The sequence below is a fragment of the Zea mays genome, chromosome 3, assembly GCF_902167145.1.
Source record: "Zea mays cultivar B73 chromosome 3, Zm-B73-REFERENCE-NAM-5.0, whole genome shotgun sequence".
NCBI lineage: Eukaryota > Viridiplantae > Streptophyta > Magnoliopsida > Poales > Poaceae > Zea > Zea mays.
In genome coordinates this window covers 175267747-175279352 of record NC_050098.1, presented here as the reverse complement: position 1 = coordinate 175279352, position 11606 = coordinate 175267747, and positions in this window count along the sequence as shown.

The following is an 11606-nucleotide window of genomic DNA, read 5'->3' as shown; positions in this document are numbered from 1 at the left end:
CACCGAGCACTACTCCCGGAGCTTGCTGGGCCTCTTGAGCATCGACGTGGTTAACTCATGCTCTGCCCTGATACTGGGTCCTGCTCTACTGACTGTTGGAGGGGAGTGCCTTGGAGGTAGGTGCCGAGGTATTCTTGGGGCCATTCACCGAGTTGGAGTAGGTAGGTCCTGGTGCCTTCAACTGGGGGTAGTTATTCTTGAAGTGACTGGGGTCTCCACAGTGCCAACAGGCATTTGCTGGTGGTTGGTTGCTTGCGACCGAGGGGGCCTGAAAGGAGCTCTGACTCTGCTGGCTAAAACGTGATGGAGTGGGTCCAGCTGGTCTATTGAAGCTTGGTCCCTTGGGTGGAAGCCCGAAGGATCGAGCTCTCTAGTGTCGATCTTGCTGCTGAGCTCGGAGAACTTGGAATTTCCTCTTGAGGTGTCCTTTTTCTTCTTTTGCCCTTTCCACTTGTATGGCTTTGTTCGAGAGGTGCGAGAAGCTGAGGAAATCTTGGCTGGTGAGGATGGTCTTGAGTTCTGGTCTTAGCCCTTCCAGAAAACAGACCATCTTCTTGGTTTCTGTGCTGACATCGTCAGGCGCGTAACGAGTCAATTCTGTGAATTTGTGCACGTACTCACTAACAGATCTTCCACCTTGAGTTAGTTCCCGGAATTCATCTTCCTTGAGCTGAACGATCCCCTGGGGTACATGGTGCTCACGGAAAGCAGTTTCAAATTCTGCCCAGGTAGCGTCCCTGACGGCCGCGCTGAAGGTATCCCACCATGCTAGGGCCATCCCAGAAAGTTGATGAGCAGCCAATTGAACACGCTAATTTTCGGGGCATCTGATGGCTTCCAATTTCCTCTTGATCGTGCGCAGCTAGTCGTCGGGATTGAGGGGATTGCTAGATCCAGCGAACGTGGGAGGCTTGAGTCTCAGAAATTCTCCCATCCTGTCTTGTGGTCTTCCACCAATTGGGCGCTGATTCTCCAGACTTCTAGTGAGGACTTCAATGAGTCAGGTTTAATTGGCTAGAACTTGGGCCAAATCTAGTGGTAGTTCCGGAGGTGCGGGGAGGTGGGTCTCACTCCCTTCTCCGCCAGCTTCTCCTTCTGCTCCTAGGGGAAACCCTGCTCCAATCCCGGAGGCGGTAGGCGTGGTTTTATCTGAAGCCATCTGCCAGGCGAAAAGAGTTACTACCATGCACATGCCAATTTTTTTCAACAAGTTACTTTATTCATTACACAAGTTCATTACAGCATACAGCTACCACAAGTTCATTACACGCGAGTGCTATCTAGGGTACTCCCAAACTCCTTCTCTAAAGTGTCCCCAAATTCCTTGAGAAGGTCATCAAGGCTAGCTAGGGACATTTCCTCTGTGTCGGACGAGTTCTCTATCCTGGTAGGAGGTAGGGCTGGAGGGGCTTCTTCCTTCTGCTCAGTCTGGCATCCTTGGCTTCTGGTCTTCTTGCGGATTTTCTTTGCGGGGGCGAGCTTCTTTAGCTTCTTGTCGTAATCCATCTTCAGGGTTCGGTAGGCTTCACGGGTGTTGGTTTCCTCGCCTTCCGCTATCTCGAGACTCTCTTGGAGGGACGCCTTTTCCATTGTAAGTTCCCTGACTTGTTGCTCCAGGATTTCCACCCAGGAGTTTAGGTGAGTGCAGTGGGAGGCAAGGTCATCATATTGGTTGTCGAGAGTGTGGAGGTATCCAGCCATGTAGACGATGGTGGGGTCATCCTCGGTAGGATCTCTCCCTGACAGGGCCTGAAGTCTTTTCCTCTAGGCAGGGGTATTTTTGTTGCTGGGTGGAAAGTAGCGAATGGGGGTTTCAAAGGCTACTCTGCTGTAGTTCTGGCATAGCTGTCGGATGGCTTTTCGGGCAACATTTTGGCAAGTATCTGGGAAGTGGTGTCTGGTGAAAGTGACTTGGAAAGAAGGGTGGTTCAGGTAGTTTCGACTTTCTCCCAGATAGACTGCCATAGAGCACTTCTCCATTCCATTCTCGAGATATTCCTTCCAGACATATTTTGGCTTCTTGCAGATCCCCATGCGAAGCGCACAACTTCGCAACAGATGTGGGAACCCCTCCACTTCTTAGCAGTAGGATGTCCTAATGACCAGAGAGTCTTCCATCTAGAATAGGAAAAGAAGGGTCTGTTAATATTGGGGGAAAGGAGAGAAGATTTTTCTTGGGGTAAGAGGTATTTTCTTTTAAGGTAAACTTTTAAGGTCAGGGCTGCGACCTACGGCCAGTCCTATGGCTCCGATACCACCTGAAGCGTCCCAATCCTTTGGGACTCAAATGTGGAACAATTACTAGTCCCACGAGGCTAGTAACCACATTCCTTACTTCAAATAGTACAGAGTTCGAATAAAGGTTATTATACCGGGGTACAAGCTCGAGAGAGCCAGAATACAAAGCGCAGTAGAAGGTACACTAGCCCAATCCACAGGCAGAACTGGGTGCAGACATAGCCCTCTCAATCAAGCATAGCAGAAAAGAAGTCTTCGGCTGCTGAAAAACATAAATAAATCTGGGTGAATACACTAGGTATTCCGCAAGCCCATCCCGCTTCCGTTAAGAGAAAGGGACCTATATCATACATGCTTTATATGGTGGAGTTGAAGTCACTCTTCTTTTTCTCAGAGAAAGGCAGTTTATTTAGGGTTTTTCCCAAGGAAATAAAAAAACACAATACTCAACCACCACTGAGCTTCCCGCTCCCGTGGCCTTGTTTTCTTTTTCGAACCACACTTACACACACATATTTCCCTATTCACAGAGGTCGTAAAACACTAATTGTCATACCACACCAGACTCGTCCATACCAGTGGACACGGACTATTCGAATAGGTTTGAACTCTGCGCAGAGGGGTACACTTTACCCACTGGTCTGGTTTCTGCGATCTCACCGTCGTGAGACCCGAATGCCGAATCTCTTTCTTTCCTCGCACGTCCTAACCTTAACGGTTATACCGGAAGGAGTCAGGCCACCGCCATGTCCAAACCGGAAAAAACATTCCCCCTCCTTATCCTCCTGGTGCTCCCCAGCCTTCATAACCCTGGGGTTGGACCGTATAAGTTCAGATTGAGTGACTGCCCACACAATCTCGAGTGGTTGTACTATTTATGAGTACAGGTAGTGAAAGATGACAAACCGGTCCATATATGAGGGGACAATCCTTCTGCTCACGCCTAAACCAGCTGAGCCATCACCTTAGGCCCTCCTCTAAACCAGGGAGTCCCTGATCATCCCACTCACAAGGTGATGAGGGTGAATACCCTTCATCGCACATTTTTTTAAAACCTCGTTTGAAGAAACACAGTACCCTTTTTCCCATCCCACATTTTGCATCCAAAAGATGTATGTTAATGCGGGCTATCTCTCTGCTCACAAAGCAAATATTCCACCCCGTAATCCCGGCTTAGGTAGTTGTAGAAAGAATAGGTAATTATGCATCAAGGGGAGGATGGACTTGCCTTCGTCGAAGCTTTCCTGGCACAAAAGATTTATCAACGGGAGGTCGGGCTCCTGCCCTTCTTCTGGGGCTACGGGTTTCGGAACGACGGTCCCCGCTTCTTCTAGTAAAACAGGCAATAAACAATACATCAACAGTGGTTTACTGAGTGGAGTGTGTCAAATTCTAACATTAATATTTTATGTGACTTAGAAAGTGTTTTGATAATTTTTGGTACATAAAATATTGAGATATAAATAACTAAAGGAGAAAAAGGATGGAAAAGAAAAAAGAAAAAGGTTTTTTGGCTCTGGTGGGCCGGGGGGCGAAATCCGGCCCAGCCGGGCGCAGGGGCATGCGCGGGAGCGATCGCGCCGGCCCAGCCACGGCCCACGACAAGAAACGGCGCGGGCGCACAAGAGACGGCGCCGTTTCCACGGGGTCCACGCGTCAGGGAGAGCGGGAGGGGGAGACGGCGCCAGGCTGACAGGGCGGGGCGAACCGGCCGACCGCGGTGGAAAACCCGACCGCCGATGGGCTCGACCGCGATTCGCCACCGGCGACCCGGTTCTTGGGCATCGGGCAGGCGCCCTAGCATGAGGAGGGGCTAGCGAGCTTAGGGCTGGGTCCAATTTTGCCAGAGGAGGATGGGAGGGGGCTGACCACGGGGAAGTGGCGGAGCTCCGAGGCGGGAGTCATCGTCGGTGAGGTTCGTGCGGGGATCGGGGGCAGGGGAGTGGTGTTCCAAGCTCGCGGTGGTGTGGCGAAACTGTTGAGCCTAGCTAATTGTTTGCTGAACAACCAGAGAGGGGGGAGAGAGAGGAGGAGGGGCTTATCGGAGTGGAGGAAGACGACGGAGCTAGCGCGATTGAGCTCGGGCGAGGGGGAGATGAGTGGCTGAGGCCGGTGCGAGGCAAGGAGGTGCTCGGGGCGACCCTTTTATAGGCGCCCGAGGGGATGGGAGCGGCGGAGCTAGGTGGATGCCGGTGAGGTGCACAACGATGGAGTTAATGCCGCACAGCGGCGGCGACGAGACCGCACGGCGGGGCGGTGCCGTGCAAGGACGCGGCCATAGCGGCAATGACGAGGTGGTGCCAAACTTCCCTGTGCGGCGAGGGGATGGGGCGGAGGAGAGGACGGTGGTCGGAGGTGACCGCGGTGAGGCCGTACGCGGCGAGGGGGTGGGGTGGCTGACTGGCGGGGTCAGCCTGTCAGTGGTGCGCGGGCGCGAGCGAGGGCGAGGGTGGAGGCGACTGGCGAGTGGGGACGACTTGTCAGCGGGGGTGGTCGCGCGCGCGGAGTGGGCCGGAGGTGGGCCGAGAGGGGGAGAAGTCGCGAGCGCGAGGGGGTGGGCTGGCCGCGGGTGTGGGCCGGGAATCGGCCTAGCCAGGGGGAGAGAAAGGTTTCTCTTTTTTATTTTATTTTTATTTTTCAATTTCTATTTCTATTTTTATATCCTTTTCTTTTGAACAATTAATTAACTAGATAAGCTTAGGTGCTAAAAATATAATCTAAGTGAGGTGCTTCTAATCAAACAAAGTGTATGCTTATGATGAGAAGACCCAGGGGCGATTAGGGAGAGATAAATAGGGGGGTTAGATTAGAGTTCCAAACCTCGGGTTGAAAATATGGGATGTTACACACAGTAGGTAGGAACAGTTGCTACCAACATAAGCCTCTTCTCATGAACAATCCAGAAATAATTCCTCGCACTACACTCAAAAATACATTTGTATTTTTGATTTTCCAAATATCCCTAAATATTCAAATTTTGGAATATTCCAAGAATATCCTTTTCCTTTTTCTTTTTCTAATTCATATGGTTATAAAATCCAAAAATGCTCCATCCAAACTCAGATTCCAATAATTCTTATTTCTAAATTCTTATCCAATTATTCCCTACCCAACCATGTCATCCCTTAAGCATGGTTCATATTCCAGAAAACTTCAAAAATACTCTTGTCCCATATTTTGCCTATAATTTCTCTGTTCGGACTAAGTCAGACAATTCCTTCACCACTATTCTCACAAACAGTGAACTCTACCGTACTAAATCACATGCACGAAGCTATGAATACACCCAGTTACCCTCTCCCTATCCACACCCTCAACACCCTGAGCCAAGGCAAACCCCCACCCACTCATTTACACCGCTCTGCTGGCTACACGCCTAATGTCGCTTTGCCCCCAATCCACCCTTCTGGTATGGACCTCCACTCCACCACCAATAATATCACAACACCACATGACACAAATTCTGCTCAAGACTCTACTCATCCATATATCGCCATTTTGACCACTATACTAAATATTTGTTGATATACTTGTAGGTTTGTATGTTTGCTTGTTCATGTTGCATAGTTATCGGACCGTTCGTGTCGTCTCGTGAAGGCTAGTTCTGCAAGTCTACGCCAGACGGTGGAGCTAGAAGCCAGTTTCGCGAGCTCTCACCCTTTTACCAGTTAAAACAATGGCAAGCTCACTAGATCCCTTTGATGCATAAGTTACCTATGTTTTTCAAACACAACCCTTGGCCTGTTATTTTATGCATTATATTATATTACTGTAAAGAGACATGTTAAAATGGCCACCCAGCCTTAGAACTTTGCCGCAATTCATCTTTATACCCCTTGACATTTTTGTCACAAAATGATTTGAGAAAAGTGTGAGTTTTCAAAAGAAAATGTTTTCCAAAATGGGTATGATGAAGGGTTATCACCCTTATCACCTTTGAGGGGATGATCTATGTTGATGATATTATCTTTAGGTCTACTAACAAGTCATCTTGTGAAGAGTTTAGTAGAATTATGATGCAAAAAATTGAGTCCTTGATGGGGGAGTTGAAGTATTTCCTTAGATTCCAAATCAAGCAACTCCAAGAGGGCACCTTCATCAACCAAACAAAGTTGTCGGTACCCTGAATCAGGGGTACCCCTTACTATAGTATGAAGACACGGTGCCCGCACGGGTATCTCTAGTCGTGTGGTGAACAGCACCCGACCCCATCATGTGGACGGCTCTAGGGCCGCCACGTGGCCAGATAAGACAGTATATTCTAGGATATCAACAGAGGGTCCGGACCCCCATGGGAAAGTGCCGGACCCCTGTACGTACGGACCGGACCTCCGGGCAAGGTCCAGAACCTCCACGGGCGTGCCCGGACCCCTGGGACGGGTCCCGGACCCCCCCTGTGTAGGGTCCGGGCCACTCACAGCAAGGTCCTGGGATTCCGGAACAAAGAATACCCAGGCCTTGACCAAGGCTAGGCGGGGGTCTGAAGCTGACACGTGTCCAGACCATACCGCGTACGCTTCCGCTCCCCGCTCAGGCGGAGACCCGTTGTTGCCGCGTGGCCGATGCCCGTGACGTAAGCCAACGGGCGGAGCCTGACGTAAGGCTCCTGGGCCATGTGCTGCCCCCGCATTTAATGAGTCCTGTCCATTCCACTGGTGGCGATGTGCCGCCTCAGCATTTAATGCGCCCTGTCCACTCCACTGGCGGGCGATGGCCCAGCCACCCTGCATGCGACGTGCCTGTCCTTTCCGTTGGCAGGCGGTACGCCCGTGCTGCGGTATACACTGTGCTCATCATCACTCGTACGTTGCCAGGGAAGCTTTCGCTGCACGCCAATGCTACGCAGACCATGGATATCAGGACACAAGGAGATTGCACTGGTGACTAGCATTAGTTGCTCCAAGTATTACATCTGTTATGTCCCTGGGCCCGCATGTCGGGGCTCAGTGTCCTTGTACGTGCCCCCTTGAGCTATAAAAGGGAGGGCACACGGCGTTACAAGGCAGGCTCACTCAGACACACTTAGACTCTCACACTCACAAGTTCATACAAGCTCTCAAGCTCAATACATCACACAGTGGAGTAGGGTATTACGCTCCGGTGGCCCGAACCACTCTAAATCCTTGTGTGTTCTTGTGTTCTTCCCGTTTCCACCTAACAGGCAAAACACTTAGGCCCCTCCTCATCTTAGGATTTAGGGCGGGTGCATTTCGCCACCCGGCTAGAGATTTCCTCTCTGACATTTCGCACGCCAGGTTGGGGCTAGGCTTTAGGTTTTTGCTTGTTTTCTTGCTCAGCATGATGGTGCAAATCGTTGAGCACCGCGCCGAGACTTCGGAGGATTTCCTGGTGGAGGAGGAAGCTGCTTCTTCCATGCCACGGGTTCCCAACCGCCCAGTGCCGGGCACTGCTGCTGTGCACGCTGCGCAGCAGCATACAACTGCGCAGACATCCCGGACTCCGTCGAGGGCAGCTCCGAGGGTGTTGTCTGCGACTAGGGAGTTGCTGCGCCACCCTCCAAGCTCCACGGCCTCACCGGGGGCCATGAAGCAGTGGCATGACGACGTCGACCGACTGCTTGGCATGGCACACTCTGTCTTGACCAGGTCTAGGCCGCGATCATCCCGGTGCCAACATGAGGCGACGGCGTTTGTGCGCTCACCCTCGGTGAGGGGTGCACAGACCAACAACCTCCGGGCAGAGCTCAACCGCAGGCGTGCGGGAGAGGATGCCCGAGTCTCTCTGGAGAGGGCGTGGGAGCGCCAACAAAACTTCGAGGGTCGCGAAGATGCTCGAGCCTCTCTAGAGAGGGCGCGTTAGCGCCGGCTAAACATCAAGGGTCGCAACCTCGATCAAGACTTTGTTGCGGTAGCACCGCAAACCCCAATAGGCGCCCGGTTCTAGGCGGGTGTCCCTTTGGCCATCGTGGGCTGCGCCGCACTCGCGGATCATCTCCGTGCGACGACCTGGCCATCCAAGCTCCGGCCGCACCTGCCGGAAAAGTACGACGGTACGTCCAACCCGTCGGAATTCTTGCAGGTGTACGTCACCGCCATCACAGTAGCAGGTGGAGACACCACCGTAATGGCAACATATTTTCACGTTGCCTTGTCTGGGCCTACCCGGACTTGGCTCATGGACCTTACCCCAGGATCAATCTACTCCTGGGAAGAGCTCTGTGCGTGGTTCGCAGCGAACTTCGCTAGTGCTTATCAGTGGCATGGCGTGGAGGCTCACCTCCATGCAGTGAGGCAGGAGCCCAGGGAAACTCTCTGGACCTTCATCTCCAGCTTCACCAGGGTACGAGGAACTATACCCCGTATCTCTAACGCTTCCATCATCAACGCTTTCTGCTAGGGGGTGCGTGATGAAAAGATGCTGGAGAAGTTGGCCACACATGACGTGGAAACTGTCACCACGCTCTTCGCTCTGGCCGACAAGTGCGCCAGGGCTGCCGAGGGCTGTGCATGGCACTCGGCACCACAGACCAGGGTTGCCTAGACGGGTGGCTCGGGTGCCGTCGCTCAGGACGACAAAAAGAAGAAGAAGAAGAACCGCGGCTCCGAGAGGTCGCCGTTTGCCGCTCCGATCGTCGCAGCTACGACTGGGGGCCGGAATGAGCGCAACAAGCGCCCACGGCCACAGAGGGATAACAGTGGCCCATGCCCTATACACCCCAACAGTAGCCATAGCACCGCGGAGTGTCGCAAGATCATCGAACTCGCGAAGCGTGTCAGCGAACGGCGCGAGCAGACAACCAAGGACGACTCCCCTCCTCGTCGCCGGCCTGGCAATAAAAGGTCGATAGCGGCGAGGTGGCTGCGGGAGAACTGGACCTCGGGTATCAGTCACCCGAGGGGGTCCTGAAGGATGTTTTCACCGGAGACTCCGACTCCGTTGATGACAACTAGTCGGGCCACCAGGGAGACCCCGTCCTTCCTGGTCTACGGGGCTGAAGCCTGCCTTCCCTCGGAAACCTTTATGGGATCCTCACGGGTCCAGTATTTTAACGAGTCTATGCAGGAATAGCTGTGGCGTGAGGATGTGGACTTCATCAACGAACGCAGATGGCAAGCAGCGACCTGAAATGCACGGTACAACCAAGCGCTTGGGTGCCACCGCCAGCGGATCGTGCATAGTAGGGAGCTCGGGGTCCGGGACCTAGTCCTACGGCGAGTACTGAACCGAGAAGGGCTCCACAAACTCTCCCCTAGTTAGGAAGGACCCTTCAAGGTGACAGAAGTATGCCGACCCGGGAGTGCCCACCTCGCCACCACTGAAGGGGTGCCTCTTCCCAATCCCTAGAATATAGAGTATTCCTGTAAGTCCTACCCACAGAAGCAAGTCCAAGGGGTTATGATTTCTTCTATTAACTAGGTTGTGCATACGTGTACGCCAGCCTGGTGAGGTCCGCCCTCATAAGCCCGGCTTGTTGGTCTGCACTCATGCATGTCAAGTTATAAGGAAAGAATTTACCCCCTCAGATGTGCCCCTATGATGGTTTTATCCTGCTATAGATTCCAGATATTATTATTTTTTATCTAACCCACCCATACGGTCTCCCACCCTTGCTGGTATGATGACATCCGAATTGAGTAGCCAGGCTTGCGGTTTAGGACCCCTCTACGAAAGTAGACGGGTCCGGCAGCCTGGGGGCCAGTTCTAAAGAATGGGTACTCGTCTCCTGGGGTGGTCCGGAGCTGTGTAGCTGCTTAGCTTGGTTCCGCACCCTAAGCCTGCACGCTCCACCACTCTGCGATGGGTATCCTAGTATTTGGAACTATATCCATGTGGGTCCGGGAACCTGGGGTCCGGTTCTAGATAATGGACGCACATCCCCTGGGGTGGTCCGGAGCCGTGTAGCCGCTTAGCCTGGTCCCGTACCGTAAGCCTACACGCTCCACCACTCTGCGATGGGTGTCCTAGTATCTGGAACTGTGATTCAGGGGGTCCGGGCACACGACTTGGCTTCCAAGGCCAAATCCTGCAGGTCCTGTTGCATGAATCAAAGGATGGTTGATACCAGACGATGGGCCCTAATGGGTGTGCTACTAACACTTCGTAACTGAAGCTGTGTGCAGGTCTAGGTCCCAGTCGAGGCTACCTCCTGGAGGCCGAGACACCAACTCTTCCTTAGGTATGCTGGTATCTAGCCTCGACACGTCGAGCCTACATCCCAAGGGGGCCAGGTATCAGGAAAGGAGTTGATAAAACCACACACAGCAAGAACAAGCGTCATACAGATAAGAGCTATTTAATTGATAGTTCGCAAAAGTATCTTACAAAAACAAAGTTATTACATCCGCCTTCAAGTGGGGCCCTAGCCTTATGTCTACAGGTATGACCTACTCGACATCAGTAGGGTCGCGCTAGAAGCGCGCGACCGCCATCTCCGTGACATCTTGTACGACCTTCTGGGTGGCGTCTTCAGTAACAGCAGCCGGGCCAGCGGTCACCGTTGGAGGCGGCACCGAAGCCATCAAAGCCAAAGAGATGGAGCCGCAGCTCAGCTCGCATCCCACCTCATGGAGTTGGAGCTAGACCAGTTCATGGTGGTGTACCATGGGATGCTGGTGAAGCTCACGCGAAAGATGGAGCCGCAGCTCAGCTCGCCTTCCGCCTCCGGAAGGTCGCTGCGCAACACCTATTCCTCCGAATGCTGGAGGAAGAAGCGTCACCCCCACAGACTTCTTGCAGAGGTAGGCGATGATGGCCACCTGAAGGATGAAGCAGGGCGTGAAGTGCTGAGGTTGGAAGTCGAGCTCCTACAGCAGCAGCACGAAGAAAGACGAGATCGGCAGCGCCAACCCGCAGGAGAGGTTGGAGACGAAGAGCACGAACTCCCCGGCGCGAGATCGCCGTGAGGAGAGGCACCGATACGGATCCTTCTGGCAAATGCCAGCGCACCCCATCCGAGCAGGTTGCGCACCAAGTCGAGTGCCACCTCGGACTGGAAGCACTCGGGAGGGTCTAGCAAGGCCATGGCGGCTACGGAGGTAGAAGAGCGTAGAGAACTCGAGGGCGAAAGGGTGCTGCGAGTGATGAGAATGGCTACCGCGCTCGGGGGAATCCCTTTTTAAAGAAAGATTCCCCCACTGACGCCCTGAGACACCGCAGAAGATCTCGCCCGACGCGCGCCAAAGTGACCCAGCCTCTGGCACGGGGGCCCGGGCCCACGAGTCATGCTCCTTGGGCGTCGGTCTCCGTGTGCGAAGAAGGCGAATCACCGCGGGGGAGCAAGCCGCCGCCTGCGGTAGTACGTCTCTTCACCTCCGCCGAAACCAACAGCCCAGTCTCTGACACGGGGGCTCGGGCCCACGAGTCATTCTCCCTGGGCGCCGGTTCCTGGGTGCAGAGAAGTCGATCCG